The sequence below is a fragment of the Suricata suricatta genome, chromosome 2 (genome assembly GCF_006229205.1).
Source record: "Suricata suricatta isolate VVHF042 chromosome 2, meerkat_22Aug2017_6uvM2_HiC, whole genome shotgun sequence".
NCBI classification, from domain to species: domain Eukaryota; kingdom Metazoa; phylum Chordata; class Mammalia; order Carnivora; family Herpestidae; genus Suricata; species Suricata suricatta.
This window is the reverse complement of record NC_043701.1, coordinates 160,022,633-160,035,470: the sequence shown is the minus strand read 5'-3', so window position 1 is coordinate 160,035,470 and position 12,838 is coordinate 160,022,633. Positions and strand designations below refer to the sequence as shown.

General features: G+C 43.3%; 1 long non-coding RNA gene across 1 annotated transcript; it reads right to left on the bottom strand.

Annotated features, from left to right (window-relative positions):
- Positions 1-2,957: 2,957 nt before the first annotated feature.
- LOC115273489 lies at positions 2,958-9,052 on the bottom strand. The gene is made up of 3 exons (XR_003900818.1): positions 8,799-9,052; positions 7,127-7,281; positions 2,958-3,207 (listed from the first exon to the last, which is right to left on the bottom strand). It is a non-coding gene; the product is annotated as an uncharacterized LOC115273489 (long non-coding RNA).
- Positions 9,053-12,838: the final 3,786 nt, after the last annotated feature.

Here is a 12,838-nt window from a genome sequence, read left to right as displayed (position 1 = left end):
GAGACCATGGCTCAGGGTGACGCTGCCGGTAGTGTATTTGGAGTGAGGAAAAGCCAAGTAGCTGACGCCTGCCCATCCCTGCCCTAGAAAAAAACATCATGTAATTTTTCTTCCAGTTGAGTGTGGGATGGGTATTGATGTTGGTTTTATTTTTTTCCGGGATAGAGTATTGGCAAACTTTCATTGCACTTTTACTTTGGGCCCAGCACCATTCTTAGTGCTTTACAGGCATCATCTCAATGAGTTCTTCTAACAGCTTTGAGAGGCATGGGTCCCATCATCATCTCCATTTTACAGAGTAAGCACCAGAAGCCTAGAAAGGGAACTGGTGAGCGGCAGAAGCAGGCTTCATCCTCAGGTCTGAGTGCAGAGCCTGCATTCTCAAGTGGTGCACTATGTGTACATTTAGATACAGTCCCTTAAATGGCTCACAGGTTACTGTTACTCGGAGGGAAGGAAGACTGGATCTGGGAAGGAGGGAGGTAGACAGTCATGGGTGAAAGCAACTACAACACGTTGTGTGATGGGCCATACTAGCATGTTGAAATAAATGTCTTTGGAGACCACAGAAGAGAATACTTATAATTTCCGTAGGCCTGGGATGATGGGGTTAAGTAAGTATCTTTACTTCTTTTTTTTTTTTTTACATGACTTTTCTTTTATTAATCCAATTTAGTTAACACACAGTGTTAAGGTGACTTTTTAAAAAGTCAAAAGCTCAAGCTACAGAGTTTACTGCCTGGCCTTTCACTGAGCTCTGCCACTTATTAGCACTGTGATTGTGGTTAAGTTACTTACCCTCTCCAAGATTCGAGATTCAAGTTCTTCATCTATAAACATTCATCCCACAAATGTTTACTGAGAACTGTTTTGTGTCAGGTACTGTTCTAGACAACAGAGAAATATTGGTGAACAAGATGGACATGGCCCTATATTCTCACAGCTTCCATTCCAGTGGGGATAAGAGTTGTACCTACCTCATGGGGCTGATGGGACTGTAACATGTAGCTCTTCATTCCTATCTTTTCTTACCTCAGCTCAAGCTCCATTTCCTCTAATTCCGGATAAGTCTTCCCTGACCTGCCTGACCAGGTTGGTCTCCATGGGCCCAAGGACCTGTCCTTTATAACACTTAGCATCATTGTAAGGTGTTTGATTCTTTGACCAAAGTCTGTAAATTCCTTGAGGGCAGGCACAATGTCTTATTTCTTGTTTTATTTTGTTTTTAACTCAGCAGTGACTGGTTCATATTAGGCTTTCATCAAATACTTGTTGAATGAGTAAATGAAATGAGATAATGCATGTAAAGGACTTGGTGTGGCCTTGGCACAGTCAGCACTCAATGAAATACTATCTTCTATTATAACTTGATATTTATTCTTGATTTGAAAACTGAAATAAGCCCCACCAACACCTACCTGCCTCTGACATCTCCTGCTGTGTGATGGACTCACTGTGCTGGTTGGTACTTAACTGCCCCTTTCTTTCTTGCTGGCCAATACTGGATGTTGTGCAATTTTTCACCCTTGCCCCCAGACTAGTAAGTGGCACAGCTAAGATTTGAGTCTAGGCAGTGGGCTCCATAGCCTGAACTTTTAACTTTGAAAAAGGTCAGAGACTGGTAAATATTAGCAACTCATATATCTGATAAGGAGTTAATATCTGATATATATAAAGAACTTCTACAACTCAACAACAATAAAAAAACAACCCAGTAAAAAACTGGGGAAAGGACTTGAATAGACATCTTTCCAAAGATCTGCAAATGGCCAATAAACACATGAAAGATGCTCAATGTCACCAATTGTTCGGGAAAAGCAAATCAAAACCACAGTGGGATACTACCTCACATCTCTTAGGATGGCTACTATATAAAAACACTGAACCCCACCCCCCACCCCAAACCAGGAAATCACAAGTGTTGACATGGATGTGAAGAACTTGGAGCCCTTGTGCATTGTGGTTGGGAATACAAAATGGTGCATTGTCTATGGAAAACAGTATGGCAGTTCCTAAAATAAAACCAAAAAACCTAAACAAACCAAAAACCAACAACCATTTGATCCTGCAATTCTCCGTCTGGGTATATGCCCATAGGAATTGGATCCAGGGTCTCAAGGAAACATTTATACACCCATGTTCATAGCAGCATTATTTGCAATAGCCAAAAGATGGAAGAACCCAAGTGTATTGATGGATGAGAAGTAAAATGTGGTATATATGTTCAATGGACTGTTGTTAGCCTTAAAAAGGAAGGAAATTCTGACACATGCTACCATATGGATGAAGCTTGAGGACATTATGCAGAGCGAAATAAGCCAAACACAGAAGGGCACACATTACATGATTCTACTTACATGAGATATCTAGAGTAGTCAGATACATAGAGACAGAAAGCAGAATGGTGATTGCCAGGGGCTGGGAGAAAGAAAAATGTGGAGTTATTGATTAATAGGTACAGAATTTTAGTCATGTAAGATGAAAAGAGTTACGTGGATGGGTCGTGATATTGGTATCGCAACAATGTGAATGAATTTAATGACACTATCTGTACCTTCGAAAATGGTGAAGATGATCAATTTTATGTTATGTGTATTCTACCACAATTTTTATTTTTATTTTATTTTTTTAAAATATTTTATTTATTTTGATACAGAGAGTGACAGAGCATGAGAGGGGGAGGGGCAGAGAGAGAAGGAGACACAGAACCGGAAGCAGGCTCCAGGCTCTGAGCTGTCAGCACAGAGCCTGATGCGGGGCTTGAACCCACGAACGTGAGATCTGACCTGAGCCGAAGTCGGAGGCTTAACCGACTGAGCCACCCAGGCGCCCCCCACAATTTTTAAAAAATTGATGATCAACACATTTTTTTCAGTTAAAAAATGTCACAAGTTAGTATGGAATTATATTTTAATATAGCTAGGAGATATACATATATATATATATAATGCCACATATTAAAAATAAAAGTAAAAATGACTTTATTAATCTTGTCACCCCAGGCCTGCAGGCCCACCAGTCATAACCAGTGTCATTGGTCTTACTGGTGACTTGTATATCTGTGGATATGTGATGTGATTCTGGCCAGTGGGATATGAGGACAAGTCTGCTGGTGGGCTTTTGGGAAGGTTCTTCATTGATGAAAAAAAATGCACAGGAGGATGGGGCCTGTCTTCTGCTAGATCTTCTTTTGTCCACAAGAGATGCCTAGAATCAAAAAATGAGTCATCCAAAATGGTGGCACAGTGATTACATCATTGAATTATAAATTAAACAACCCTGGGCACTCCTTCCTCCAGATTTCTTATAGGAGATTATCAATGTTTTTTTTTAAATTATTGTTCAAGCCATTTTGAGTTGGCATGTGGCCAAAGACATCCTAACAGATACAAAATATCATAAAATCAGGACGAAGCTTCTCTGGCCCTCGGAGTGCTTTTCCTCTGTGAAGCTTCCTTGAGTCAGAGTGAATCGTATTTTCCTCTCCCAAGAAAACAGTGTCGTGTTGACCACAAAGAATGTATAGGATTCCCAGTTTGAGGCTGGGGGTTGTGGCAGCTGTGGTGGCATACCAGTCCAATGGCCCTTCAAGGAAGAACTTGCCATGTGGCTTCCCTTCTGGGCCAAACATGTTCTTTTTTAAACCATTTAAAAAAAATTTTTTTTTAATGTTTTATTTTATTTTTGATACAGGGAGAGACAGAGCATGAGAGGGGGGAGGGGCAGAGAGAGAAGGAGACACAGAATCAGAAGCAGGCTCCAGGCTCTGAGCTAGCTGTCAGCACAGAGCCTGACACGGGGCTCGAACCCACGAACATGAGATCTGACCTGAGCCGAAGCCGGAGGCTTAGCCGACTGAGGCACCCAGGCGCCCCAAAGCATGTTCTTTATAGGCAGCCCATGCTAATGACTGAACATGGTGGGGGTGCTGGGGCCTGGCCATTTCTGCCTGTGTAGGACCCCTCTTAATCAGTAGTCTTTCCTTCAGAGTCTTTTCTTGCCCAATCTGGCTTCTCTTTTATCTTTCCCAGGCTTTACCACCACCCTCGCCCACCAGCCCGCTTGCACACCTCACGGTGTCTCAGCACCTACTTCCTGGAGGACCCAGCTGACACAGAGTTGACAGAGTTGAACATAATAATTACTCCTTTTGAGGGATTTGTGCAGCCTGGTCTGAAAATAGTAGTCCTGCTTGTTCCTTCTTGTCATTCTATATTGTTCTAAATATATTCCTGGTACCTTGAATAATAGACCAGCAGACACTCAGCAATTGAGCAAATGTTAAATGCCTATTCATGCCTGCACTGTCCCAGAGGCCTTGCATTCCTGATCTTGTTAAATCCTCAAGGAAGTCCTATGAGATGGGCATAAGTAGCCTTATTTAGCAGATGAGTAAAACCGAGTCTTGAAATGTTTGGTGACGCATCCAAGGTCACTTTATTCAGATGTGATTGTCACCCTGCAGAGAGCACTGCTTTCCTGTCTAAGACATCTCCCCACTTCTGTTGTTCTCTACTCCGCTGCCTCACTTTACCGCTCTTGACATTACCAGTTTATGTGTTTATTGTCTGTCTCTGAAAGGCAATCTTCCCAGGGCTGTGGTCCTCCCTTATTTACTGCTATATCCTCAGTGCTCAGCTAGTCACTGAATGGATGCATAAAGGAAACTAAGCTCATCTTTAGGTCATGTTTATATTCATTGTTTTAAACAAGAATACATCCTATCTGAATAATCCTACAGTTTATGAAGTGTTTACACTGCCCTCTCTTCTGGTCCTCACGGAAGTCTTTGAGGTAGGACTGACACTGTTGTTCCTTCTGCAGGGTCTTCTCTTCCTTGCTGGTCGTTCTGCCTGGAACGCCTTCCCTCCACCTCTTTGCCTACATCACTTTCTGCCTCCTTTGTCACTTCCTTAGGGAGGTTGGCGCTGGTCTCACAGCCCAGGTTAGGAACCCATGTTCTATGCTCTCTTCATACCTTGTATGTCTCTTATAGGCCTTATCACAATGGTAGTTAAATAACTATATAATTATTTCATGACTGGCTTCCCTACTAGCCAAGCCTCCATGAGGACAGGCCCTTGCTGTGCCTGTATATGTCATATACCTCAGTGCCTGATGCATGTGGTGCTCATTATATACATATGTGAATATGAATATGCACATATATATGTCTAAAATGAATTATTTCTGCTCATTAGATGGGACAATCAAAACCCTGTGTTCACAATCCTAGGTTGTGGGCCGGCAAACCTTTTTGTTTGTTTCCCATAGTGGGACATTTATTATTCATTGTGACCCCAGGAAACACATATCCACACATATATGCAATAGTGCTTATACTTAGTGTAGACTAAGCACTGATATTTTTCTATTTCCTTCAACTTGACTTCATTAGAAAATGTGGAGTTCCCATTTATTTCATAGATACCATAGGGGTGCCTGGGTGGCTCAGCTGATTGTTTGGCTCAGGTCATGATCTCATGATTCATGGGTTTGAGCTCTGCATCGGGCTCTGTGCTGACAGAGCCTAGAGCCTGCTTCTGATTCTGTGTCTCCCTCTCTCTTGGCCCCTCCCCTGCTCATGATCTGTCTCTCTGTCTCACGAAAATAAATAAATGTTAAAAAAATTAAAATATTTCGCAGATACAGCACTTGATCTTAGCCAAAAGGCCAAGGAGCGATTCCCATTTATTTCATTGATTTCATGGCCAGCTAATGTCTCAACAACCTTGAACCTGCGTGATTTGGTCAAGGTCACCTGACTGGCAGAGTGGTAGGATCGGAGAAATAAGTCAGTATCCTTACACCTACTTTCCTCTGGTGGATTTCTTGCTCCTTGTGTCTGTTTTGATAACTAAAGAACAAATGTGTTCTTCTACTTGTCAGCCACAATGAAGGCAATGCCAATCTCACCATCTGTAGGCATTTCGATTTGGTTCATCCAGAGGTTTTTCCTAGAAACAAACTCTAAAGAGACTTAGCCCTGATGGGTGGCACACCTATCCTTGCTGGAATTCTCATCCAAATCACACCAAACATTAACATATGGACAAAGGCCCATGGCATATTAAATGATTTACTGGGGTCAAAGATCAAGTCAATGGAGGGTCTATAGTTAACCCGCCATACATCCTCAGAGTCTGCGGGCCGACACAAGGAAGCCTGGGCGAGGCCGGGCGGTCGGCCTGGACCTGGTCAGCCGTCAGCCAGTTAATCTACAACGGCACCTTCTTTTCCTACCAGAGGGAGGTTTGACTTGAACTCCTGGGAGACCTGCCTTCTTGGAATCTAGGCTTCTCTGCTTCAGAGTCTAGTTTAGCTGGTGTTGGACGCAGAAGCCTAGAGAAAGCTGAAACTTGTTTATTTGTTCTTTTATTCCTGGATTTATAATTTGACCTAATATACTGTATGTCTGTACATGTGTTGATCTCAAAAAATGTTTGAGCTTGCCTGCTTCTCAGGCCATGTTGGCAGGCAGCTGTTAAAGCCATCAGCGATGTTTGCTTCCAGTTACAAAAGAAAACATTCTCTATTTGGGGTTATGTTGTTGTTTTTTTTTTTTTCTTTCCTGATTTAAAAGGGGAAATATGTTTCCCAGTAGAGATGTGGGGCTGCCCCATCCCCTTTCAGAGCTAAGAACAACTAAGAAACCTTTTCAGCACACCTGGTTCACCGTCTTTCTAATATTCATGCTCTTTTTCTCTCCCCATGGAAGAATTCTTAGGGGATTTGGTTTGAAATTATTTGAGCAACTGGGCAGGTTTCTTGCCCTTCCTTGTGGGGATAGAGTTTATGGTTCAGCATCTCCCTCAAACTCTGTGTGTTTCTAGCTAAGCAAGAGTCAGGTTGTGTCTCATTATCAGGTGCAGCGACTGCGGCTGGACCAAGAAAACATGCGTCATTCTAACCTCTGCCCAGAACCTTTGAAGGAATGCATAAACCCTGACCTTGCTTTGGAGAGACCATCTGGGGAAGACTTCATTTCCCCAAATATATATGAGATTGAGAGCTCCTCTGGGTGGGAAGTAGGGAAAACCATATGGCAAATGTGGGGCTTGCATATGCAAATATTTGTTTCAGAGAAAATGATTTAACGTGGTAAGTACACTCTCGAAATACTGACCTGTACCCTGGGGAGGCACACGGAAGGAGCTGGAGGCAGAGAGCAACGAAGAACAGCGAAGCCAGACAATAGCTGGGAAACAGGTCACAAGGCAGCGTGACTTGCTCGAGGTTGGAGGTGCCTTTGGAAGTGGCAGACCAAAGCTCAGTAACCAGCTGCAAGCGAGAGAGGCGGGAAGGTTTGAAAATGAGGAATGGAAACCTCTGGGGAAAGTGTGGCTGCTTAAATGAAAGAGGCTTCGAGAAAAAGAAAGAAAGAAAAAAAAGAACTCAACAAACAACAGTGCCTCAGAGGAATCTCGCAATGGTTAGAATCACAGGACAGCTTGGACTTCACGCTGAAGGGGACCTCTGGGCCTCTATACAAAAGGTGTCAGAAACCCCAGGATTTCTGACTGAAGGACATAGTCAAGCTGAAACTGCTCGTCACCTGAACACGTGACTCTGAGAAGAAGATTTTGAAATGGGATCTTTTTCAAAATTTCAGATCCCAGTTGTTCATTGCTGGGATATCCAAGCAATTGACTTTGTACACTGACTAACACAGACTCTCTTTCCATTTCTCTAGGCCTTTTATTTCTTCCATCGGTGTCGTGTAGTTTTCTAGATGTAGAGCCTGCTCATGACTGATTAGATTTATAGCTGGTATTTGTCTTTTTTTTGGAGGCTATTGTAAATGGCGTTTAAAATTTCAAATCTGAATTTCTCATTGCTGGTCTTCAGGAGGGCACAAGAAACTAGAATTCATCTTCTTAACTGCCATTTTGAGCTGATTCCCAAAGACATTCTGAGCGAGGGAAAGCTGGGGCAGGATGGGTCAGTAATCACAGCTGTCCCCTCCCCACCTGCCCCCTTTTCCTCACTCTATAAATATTTGTTTATTTCATTTGACTGAGTTGATGTTATGCTAAAAAGTAGCTGGGGAAGAAGGAGGTGCTGCTGAGAAATAACAGACAATGTCTGAGTCTCAAGGTTAAGGTCTTTGGAGGAGCAATGTTTGAACTCTTAGTGTCTGAGACAGAATGGTGGGTGTGGGAAAACCCGCGGTTACAGCAGTGTGAGAAAGGGAGAGAGGGCTTCACCAAGCTCTGTGGGTAAAGATGAAGGCATATTGTGCCTGGGGGGCAATGGGACAGTCCACCAAAGAGCGTGTGAATTGAGATCTAACTCCTGCTTTTGACCCAGAGTAATTAGAGCACAATCAAGCCATTGCTGTGCTCATGTCTGTGCTAGTGTTTGTCTCAGAAAACAACCAGATGGAGGACGTGTACTCATACACCTGGGGGCTTGTTGCGGATACGAGTTTTACTGGTTGGGAGAAAGTGGGGCCCGCAGTGGAAACTGAGCTGAGAAAAACATGAGAAGCCTCCATCATCCCCCCTCCTCTTTGTATCCCCCAGTGCCTAGCGAGGTACATGGAAAGTGGTTCTCAATAAATGTATATTGAACAAGCCTGGAGGCAACTCAGCGAAGTTGACTTTAGTGCCCAAGTGTCCAAGGTGGGGCAAGGAAGACAGAGGAACGTGGTGGAAGAGTTTAAGCAACTGTTAACCAACGGAATCCGGGGTAACAGCTAAGTCAAGATTTGTGTGGCTTCCAGGGGTTTTGTTTTGTTTTGTGTTTACTGGGATAGCAAGTAGACTAACACTCTAGACAGATAAGTTGCTGCTTACTCAGTGACCGAGGCAGCTGAGAGGCAGGGCTCCACTCTGGCTTGCGGATGAACTACACACAGTTCAGATCTTCCTAAATCTGAAGGATGTCTGCCGAGCTGTCAGCAGATGAGATGCGTAGCCGGGGAGGCTGCTGGTGTGCTGGAGGACCGCGTAGCGCGAGCGTCTCTTAGCATCGCTTCTAATGGGGATCAACTGTGATTTCCTGGAGCTGTTGTTAACAAGCAGTGTCCGTTGCTGGGAGAACCCTAATTCATGGAGGGTGACTGCAGGGGAAGAACTCCTGGGAGCCAGAGCCAAGGCCTTGGAGCAGAAGCCCTGAGCCTTGAGGGCGTATGGGCAGAAAGTCACCTAAGACAGTCAGAAGGATAGTGAGGGAACCATTTCTAAGAGGGCTGCTCTGAGTTGCAATTGATTAAGATATAGTGGAAAAGATACCTTCCCATCAAAGCCCAGCTTTCCTTCTGGGTCCCAAGGAAATAATTTACACAAGGTTCTCACCTAGAACATTTTGCTGGGAACTGGCATAGCAAGTGCATTTCTTTCACGCCTCTGCAAACAATAAACAAGTTACCCAAGAACACCACCATTTTTTTTCCTTAGGGAGGGGCCTAAAATTCCATGATAATATTACTTCACAGAGGGACCAATGTTCATTAACAGTTAAATATGGAGAGAGGGGGGAGCCTCGGTGGCTCAGTCGGTTGAACATCTGACTCTTGGTGTTGGTTCAGGTCATGATCTCATGGTTGTGATGTGGAGTCCTGTGTCAGGCTCTGTGCTGGCAGCATGGAGCCTGCCTGGAATTCTCTCTCTCTCCCTTTTTCTCTCTCTGCCTCTTCCCTACTTGTGTACATGTGTGTGTGCGCATGCGCTCTCTGTCTCAAACTAAAGAAATAAACTTAGGTAAAATACACATACAGAGAGGTTTTACTATGTGAGACCAAAAGTATGGGTTTTGCAATAGTAGATCTGAGTTCAATTTTAGTTTTGCCATATACTAGCTTTGTGGCCTTGGGACAAATCCCTCGACCTCTCTGAATCTCTAAACATAGGGATAATTATAATAAGAATATCCATTCTGTTGACGTTACACGCTAATGTTGTAAGCAAGGAAGTGCTATATATTACCTATGATTATTATCGGGGCAAAATTGGAATCTGTGTTTGCTGAAACTTGGGTCAGGAGAGAGCCCATTTAGAAGGACTGACATGGTCACGCTAACAGAGACAGATCATGAAAGGCAGGAGAAGTGAAAAGGGTCAGTCAACGAATATTTATTTACCATCTACTGTGTGTAAAACGCTCTTGATGCAGAGGGAGAAAAACGGGGTATGGGAGAAGAGGTAGGTAGTAGGCATGGTTTCTGTCCTTTGACAGGCTACCTGGAGAAGAAAGACAGGGTGAGAATAGGGCCAGTATCAGGTGGTCTGGACTAGTGCCAACTGAATAGTCTAGTCAGAGAGTGCTAAGGATTTTCAGGGGAGAGCTTTCAAGGGGGCCAAAACATGAGTTTGTTTTGATGACTGGGTGGGATTCATACTAGAGAAAACTTTTCCAGAAAGAGAACAGGTGGGAGCAAAAGCTCAGAATCCAGGAAAAACAAGCCATTCATGTCACCTATCAAATACTCACTACACACTCTGCATTGTATCAACTTCTTTTACACGATGTCGTCCAGTTTCATATATACATGATAATACAGCAAATTAGGCTTTGTCCTCCCTGTTTTACAGAGAAGACACCGAGGCTCAGCAAGGTTAGGTGTTTTGTCTATGGTCACCTACTAAAGAAATGGCAGAGCCAATGGTCAAATCCAGATAGTTTCACTCTTCTTTTTTTTTCTTTTTTTTTAATGTTTATTCCTTTTGAGAGAGAGAGAGAGAGAGAGAGAGAGAGAGAGAGAAACAGAGCATGGATAGGAGAGGAACAGAGAGAGAGGGAGACACAGAATCCCAAGCAGTCTCCAGGTTCTGAGCTGTCAGCACAGAGCCTGACACAAGGCTCAAACTCATGAACCATGAGATCACGACCTGAGCTGAAGTCAGATGCTTAACCAACGGAGCCACCCAGGCGCCCCCAGACGGTCTGGCTCTTAAGTCCAAAGGTCTTTCCACATTATGCACCACTTACTGGGGATGTAGCAAATAGGTCAGTTTGGATGGGATGGGAGGATTTAGGCTGGGGCAGTGTGGATGGAGAGAGGTCCTGGGAAACCAGACTATTGAGAGCCAGGCAAAGAGGTTTTTATTGACTACAAAGCCTCTGGGTGGCAGAGGTCTCTGAGTAGCAGAGTGACTTAACTAAAGTTTGCCCAAGGCTCTGGGGGCATAGGCTGTGCCAACTACTGACCAAACAGTTCAGGAGGGAGAAAGCTATGACCGTGTCTTGTATTCCTGGGTGATTATTCCTCTTGAACTTCCTTTCTCCATCGTGTTAGTTCTGGGTCCTCTTGAATACTTCTGTAATTGCCACCCTGGAGACAGCATCATATTTCAGTAAGGAGCAAAGTGAGAGAGATTCAGATTGGTCCTGGATCCAGTCATGGGCGCCAGTGATGAAATGTTCACACACAGACTCTTGTAGCACCAAGTACCACGGAGCCAAGTCTTCCAAGTGAGAGGCTTCAACATTCTTTTCCTAAGCTGAAGGTTTCGATGTAGGTCAATGGTGAAAGGCGAATTGCTGGAGGGCTAACAGATAATACCCACTCTTTACATTGTGTGAGCGAATTTCTCAACCGATTAAGTAGTAGTTTGCTTGGGGTCTTTAAGTGTGTAGCAGCATGGTGATTCTTTCTGTCCTCCAATCCCTCTTCTTAATTGAATTTTAAATTGGATGTTGATCTTCAAAGCTTAAAAAAAGTATATGCCCTATGACTGTTAAGAATTTACAGCAAATTTAAAACAAAGTCAAGAACGTGAATATGGAGCACTCTTTATAATGCCAAAAAAAAAAATCAGAAACACTTCTGTTTCTAGTAATAGGGAATTGGTTGAGTAAATTAAGGTACATCTTACTCAGTGGAGTGCTATACAGGCATTAAAATGATATTGTTGAAGGATATTTAATGACATAGGAAAATGTCAAGGTTATAGTAAGCTACGGTTGAGGCCAGCTTTTAATTTTTAAAAGTATATAATTGCTTCATACCTGTTAGGATGGCTATCAGTAACAAACAAACCAGAAAACAAGTTGGTGAGATGTGGAGGAATTGGAACCCTGATGCACTGCCAGTGGGAATGCAAAATGGTGCAGCCAAAGGTGGAAAACAGAATGGAGGCTTCTCCAGAGATTAAATATACACTTAGCATTTGATCCAGCAGATCCGCTTCCACGTATACACACAAAAGAACTGAGAGCAGGGACTCAATGCAGCTATTTGTACACCCGCGTGTGTGGCAGCATGATTTGTAATAGCCAAAGGTGGAAGTAAACTAAGGGTCCACTGATGGGCGAATGAATAAACAAAATGTGCTGTATACATACAGTGGAAATTTTCAGCCTTTAAAAGAAATGAAATTCTGACCTATGTGACAACACAGGTGAACCTTGAAGACATTAGATGCTAAGTGAAATAAACCAGATACGAAAGGACAAATACTGGATGGTTCCACTTATATGAGGTACGTGAGTAGTCAATACATAGCGACACAGAGTAGAACGGCGGTTGCCAGAGGCTGGGGGTGGGGGAAGTGGGTGCAGAGTTCCGGTTTGGGAAGATGGAAAAGTTCTGGAGATGGATGGTGGTGATGACTGCACACCAATTTGAACGTAGTTAATGGCATTGAACTGTGCACTTAAAAATGGTTAAGATGGTAAATTTTATTTCTGTGTATAATCACAGCAGATTATAGGTGATTATTTATTTTCTTTTTAGTTATTTTCTACTTGGTTTTAAAAATCATTTAAAAATGATTTTTATTTTTATTTTTTTATGTTTTTTCATTTATTTTTGAGAGACAGTGTGAGCAGGAGAGGGTCAGAGAGATAGAGAGACACACACACACACAGAATGTGAAGCAGGCTCCAGGCTCTG